Below are 7,062 nucleotides of genomic sequence, written 5' to 3' on the forward strand. Positions count from 1 at the left end.
CCCTCAGCTGTCTTGAAGCATAAGCTATAACCTGCTTGTTCTGCATCAACACACCACCCAAACCCAACAATGAAGCATCACAGTAAACCTCAAATGGTTCCGACGAACTCGGTAATATCAGAATAGGAGCAGTAGTTAACCTTCTCTTTAACTCTTGAAAACCTTCTTCACATTTCGAGTCCCAAACAAACGCTTGCCCCTTTCTAGTCAACATCGTCAACGGTAACGCCAACTTGGAAAATCCCTCAATGAATTTCCTATAATAACCTGCAAGTCCAAGAAAACTTCGAATCTCAGCAACAGACTTCGGAGCTTCCCACTTAGATACCGCTTCTATCTTAGAAGGATCAACAACAACACCACCTCTTGAAATCACATGACCAAGAAAACTAACCTCTTCTATCCAAAATTCACACTTTGACAGTTTCGCAAATAACTTCTTTTCTCGTAGAACTCCTAAAACCACTCTCAAATGCTCAGCATGCTCTTCCTCAGATTTCGAATACACCAATATGTCATCAATAAACACCACAACGAACTTATCCAGGTACGGATGGAAAATCCTATTCATATACTCCATAAATACTCCAGGTGCATTAGTCACACCAAAAGGCATTACAGAATACTCATAATGTCCATACCTTGTTCTGAAAGCAGTCTTCTGAATATCCTCAGTTTTCACACGTATCTGATGATACCCAGATCTCAAATCTATTTTGCTGAACACACTCGCACCAACCAACTGATCCATCAAATCATCAATCCTCGGCAAAGGATACCGATTCTTGATCGTCACTTTATTCAGTTGCCTGTAGTCCACACACAACCTCATAGTACCTTCTTTCTTCTTAACCAATAACACTGGTGCACCCCACGGTGACACACTCGGACGAATAAATTTCTTATCCAACAGATCTTCCAACTGACTCTTCAATTCAGTTAGCTCAACAGCAGACATACGGTAAGGAGCCATCGATATCGGCCTAGTACCAGGTACTAAATCAATCGAGAACTCAACTTCACGCTCTGGCGGCAATTCATTCACCTCTTCCGGAAACACATCAGGAAAATCACACACCACGGCTAGATCACCAATCACTAGTTTGTCTTTAGCCTCCATAGTCGCTAACAGCATAAACAACTCTGCCCCATCTACTACTGCCTCATTCACCTGCCTTGCAGATAGAAACAAACTCTTTCCTTCCTCAATCTCAGGAAAAATCACAGTCTTATCAAAACAGTTGATAGAAACTCGGTTAAACACCAACCAGTTCATACCCAAGATAACATCAATCTGCACTAATGGAAGACACACAAGGTCCATCCCAAAGTCTCTACCAAAAATACTCAAAGGACAATTCAAACAAATTGAAGTAGTAGTCACTGAACCCTTCGCAGGAGTATCAATCACCATACTTCCATGCATCTCAGATATATCTAACTTAAGTTTCACAGCACAATCCAAAGATATAAAGGAATGAGTAGCACCTGTGTCAATAATAGCTACAAGAGGAAAGCCATTAATATAACACGTACCTCGGATCAAACGATCATCTGCAGAAGTCTCAGAACCTGATAAAGCAAAGACCTTGCCTCCCGACTGATTCTCTTTCTTCGGCTTAGGACACTGTGGACTAATATGACCCAACTCTCCACAGTTGAAACAAGTCATAGTCTTCAACCGGCAGTCTGCAGCCAAGTGACCACCTTTTCCACACTTGAAACACTTCTTCTCATTACTGGTACACTCATGGATACGATGTCCAGCCTGACCACATCTGAAGCACTTAGCAGGAGCACTAGAGTCTCCCCCACTAGGCCTCTTCATCCCACTCTGTCTCTGAAAACCCTTGCCAGCTGCATACGGTTTTCCACGATCATTCTGACTCTTGCCTTTCCTATCAACCCTTTGTTGATAGCTCTCTGCTCTGGCTTTGGAGTCCTGTTCAAAAATCCTGCAACAGTCAACCAAATCAGAAAACACTCGGATCCGCTGATACCCAATAGCCTGCTTGATCTCGGGACGCAACCCGTTCTCAAACTTCACACACTTGGAAAATTCCCCAGTAGCTTCAGCATATGGAGTGTAATACTTCGACAGCTCTGTGAACTTAGCAGCATACTCAGTAACAGACCGGTTACCCTGCTTCAATTCCAAGAACTCTATCTCTTTCTTTCCTCTGACATCCTCTGGAAAATACTTCCTCAGGAATCTCTCTCTGAACACCGCCCAAGTGATCTCAGCATTCCCAGCAGATTCCAACTCAGTGCGGGTAGCAACCCACCAATCATCAGCTTCCTCTAACAGCATATGCGTACCGAACCTGACCTTCTGGTTATCGGCACACTCAGTCACTCGGAAGATCCTCTCTATCTCCTTCAACCACTTCTGAGCGCCATCTGGATCGTATGCTCCCTTGAACATTGGAGGATTGTTCTTTTGGAACTCACTCAGTTGACGAGCAGCTCCCATTCCCACAACATTCGGATTCCCTCCAAGTACTCCAGCTAGCATACCCAGAGCCTCAGCAATCGCAGCATCATCTCTACCTCTTCCAGCCATCTCTATTCTGAAAACCCAAACAAACTAAAACAATGAGTACTGATAGGTTACACAACACCTATACCGTACAGGGGAAACAAAATAATTACGACTCGACTCGACCGACTATGCTCTGATACCACTAATGTAACACCCTTCTAAAATACCCCAATAATTTAATTAAATATCAAAATACAACATCAGAGTAATTATGCAGTTAAGGGTGTCACATAATCACTTCACACCATGTTCCAAAATAACAGTCATGCTCTTTATTTAATCAAATAAATAGTTGCATAAATCACAGCGGATATAAATCAAATCAATCAAAACATGTAACACATTACATGTAAAATAGTTCACAACCAACAGTACAACATTTAAAACATCCCTTCCCGATGTTACATCTATCAGAGCATGACCCACTAAGGAACTACTCTAGACTCCAAGTACTAGCTCCTACTCAATCACTGCTCGTTACCTGAAAAACAGTTGTAAGGGTGAGTTCCTCAATCGATATAATAAGTATTATAAAATATCATGTCATGTTAAGTAATTTAACACACTTCATCACCCTAATCCAAACATATATTCAATAACAGCACATCAACTCAACATAATATTCAACACCAACACAAACACACGTATAATACTGGAATACATCCATTCATATTATACGCCACACATATATTATGCAATGAGACTCCATGCATGCGGTACCGACTATGTGTGAACATATAGTTCAACCTCACCGTCCAAATCCAGGCACGGCTACCAAGCTCACTAGTCCCACTCATTTGAGACATAGTGACTCACTCACTAATTCCTCACCATGGGAATTAGCTACCACCCCAAATGGGCCATGCTATGCACGCTAATCACCTAGCATGCAAACATCAACAACAATCAAAATGATTTACTCACTAATTCCTCACCATGGGAATTAGCTACCACCATAAAGGCCACAATATGCTTGCTAATCACCTAGCAATGCAACAACAACAACAACTCAAGAATAGACATATGCTCACACTCTAAGCCATAAAACAGTCTATTCACAAATGCATACATAACTGATACATTCACAGCATCATGCATACCATCACACATCATCATCACATTTTATCACAAAAGCATATCATATCATGCCGCATAATCAAACACAGTATTAGCACACTCTACTAATACCTATACTACTCAAAACAACGGGAAATGATCCCTACTACGTTATACATCAGCTAAGTTACATCACTCAGCCTAAACAACCAAAAACTGCTCAACAACAGTTCAGAAAACCACAAGTCTGCCCATACGCGTATCGCCTATGCCCATACGCGTATTGCCCATTCCTGACCAAGTCCATACGCGTATTGCCCATTCCTGACCAAGTCCATACGCGTATTGCCCACGCCCATACGCGTATGCTACGCGTACCACATCCTCATACGCGTACCAACAGAGACAATTTCACGTTCAAAACATCATCTTTTCCACTCATACGCGTATGGTATACCCCATACGCGTACCACTCATGGAATACGCGCACCACACGCGTATGGCGCGTACCAGCGCCAATACTCTCTTTTCTAAGCCATCCCATACGCGTATTGCCTAGTGCCATACGCGTATGACCAGAATCCAATTTTCCAGATCTGCTATGGGTTTTCTCTGCTACGAGATCTCTACAATCCCAACCTTCTACAGTTCAATTTTCATACATGTTCGTTCGTTTTATCAATTACAGATCATATACATTCGGCTTCCCAAATCGCTCCCTTACTACCTCTAATTCCTACGAATTTTCGTCAATTATCATCCAATTTCGTTCATCAAATATTTCACAATTTCAGCATGCATCATTCAAATCAGAGTCAAAATCCATGGTTTATCACTACCCATTACATGTCATCCCATAAGACCCATCAAACGACGATAAACCCCCCTTACCTGAGTCAATTCCGGCAATTCTCTGAGCTCTAAGCTTTTCCTTCCTTCAACCTTCGTTCTCTGGCTCTTTGCCCTTTTTCCCTTTTCACGTAAAAAAATAACCTTTTTACTAACTGAGACCTTTTTACTGATTTTTATTTTATTCCAATAATAAAATAATCCAATAATAATAATAATTCCAATAATAATATTCCAATTATTTAATTAAAGTAATAAATATATTATTAACTCAATTTAAATAATTATATTATTATTATCGGGGTGTTACAGTTGCAAGTCACCACAAGTCAGATTGGTAGTTTTGAGATTGGGATTTCTGAAGGTGTAGTGCGTAGTTGGTCATCTAAGGAGATATCATGGAAGTCAGACGCGTGGGAAAACCAACCTGGTAGACCATGCTCAGTTTAAGTAAGTCTGGGAAGTACCACTATTATGATTATGAATAACTATACGGAACGGACTTGGAAGAGACCTACTAAGTGCTGATCTGGAAGAGATTAGCTAGGTATGTGGTATAAATTGATAGGGTGTGAAGCGGTTGGTCATGGTATGAAATTGATTGATTCATTTGGATTCATAGCCTTAGATGTAGACTCCCTGAGAATGGTGATGGATGTGTACGATGATACTTTACCCTATTGGAAGGATTCATGAGTTATAGTTCCCAGGAGGAGCGAGAATCAGTTATTCCTACGGTTAAACATGTAACTCGGATGGTATGTTAGTAAGGGCATGAGCTAAGATCATAGAAGACGGGACAAGACGATTGAGATGAATGATTTTGGATACGAAGTGAAATGTTGTCTCTAGATATGTGTGAAGTATTGTGTGTGACTCTATGAGGTGTATGGACACTCATAGTTATGTTCTAGATTGCTTAAGTTCCTTAGAAGTGGTGTCTCATTGATGAGTTAAAGTTCCTTGATGGTGTTATGTTGTTTTGGTCAAGACCATGTGCTAGGAGAAATCTTGAATGAATCAAAACCCTATGAGAGGATTTGATATGGAATATAGTAACCAGAACCGGATGTTGCCAAACTAATTTGGTTTAGCTGCACCAAACACATGATGAATTTAGATGTTCTATGTTTTTATGGTTGTAGCAATGTAACTCCTGGATACCTGCCTTCTGCAGAGTGTTGGTATTATTCTACACTTTTGTGAGTCATCAAGGAAGTTATTCTACTAATGGAAGTCGGTAAGGTTCTAGTACCATTTTGGACAGTAGGCACTCTGAGGGTAAGTGTGTTTATTTGAAGATTGTTAGCTAAACAGTAGTGTCTAGGAATCCCGAGTGTTCCACTATTGGAATCAGAGTATCACAATGGAAGGTGACGAGAGAAAGAGCCCAATCAAGTCTATAGGGATCAGGGAGATAGTTACTCGTAAGAATGGAGGTAAGGATGAGAGTAAGATAATCTCGTGCTAATGGTTCTATCTTATTGGAGTAGTACGAGAGAAGGGAAACAATTGGAGTAGAGGTTTGCAACATGTAGCATTATGCCAGGTGAAGTTTATGAGATTATCAATAAATGGATTACAAAGTTGTTGCATTTGTTGAAGGAATAACAAGAAAAGGGCAGTATTGATTAACCGAGTCCAAGGAAGGGAAGTCGTGGTTTCCAGGAAGAAAGTGACCCAATTAGTTGTCAGTTGAGATCAATTGAGTACACATGGCAGTATTGATTAACCGAGTCCAAGGAAGGGAAGTCGTGGTTTCCAGGAAGAAAGTGACCCAATTAGTTGTCATTTTGGTAACATTAATAATTGGTCAATTGGTGCTGGAAGATGAAATATCAATTGAGATATTTTTATTATTACTTGATGTCACCAGTGGGGTTCGAACCCAGGACCTCCTTGAAACTGTACATGCCTTACCACTAGGCCAAAGAGGTTGTTGTTGAATACTTATGCAATGAATAAATATTAATCTAAATCTTGATTAAGATAGATTAATGAATTAATTGAGTGGTGTAACTCCGTTTTGGACACGGCCGGATGCGTTAGAAAGATAACGTAAAGGGCTATTATTATTGTTCCATGTTATAAAATATTATGTGATTTATAAATGCCATGAATTTTATCATGATGAAAATTAAATATTGTTGTTATGTGAAAGGTGAAGTAACATGATTAAAACTCTACAAAGATGAGTGAGGAAACCTAGGAGAATGACGTGATTAATAACTTAGAAATATGATCTAGGTTATGGAACATGTGTGATATGTATGAGAATACGGTATTCATTCGTACGACGCTTATGTGAGGTCGTGGACGAATTGTTGCCATGATTGAGAATGAGACGCATTGTATGGAACATGCCATGTTACTATTTGTGTATTATGGTGAATGAAGTCACCTGTGATTAATGAATTCTGTTATGGTTCATGGAACCAAGGATTTGTGGAACCGAACTTTGTTATGGTTCATGGAACCAATGATTATGGAACCGATCATGTATTCAGAATGTTGGTTTTTCTGTGGTGGTACACATCTCTTGTGGTATGCTTAGATGAGTAAGCATTGGGATGTGGGACCAATGATTCGAGCCTCAATTGGGTTTGAGCCCCAAC

Source organism: Lathyrus oleraceus, chromosome 7 (assembly GCF_024323335.1).
Source record: "Lathyrus oleraceus cultivar Zhongwan6 chromosome 7, CAAS_Psat_ZW6_1.0, whole genome shotgun sequence".
NCBI lineage: Eukaryota > Viridiplantae > Streptophyta > Magnoliopsida > Fabales > Fabaceae > Lathyrus > Lathyrus oleraceus.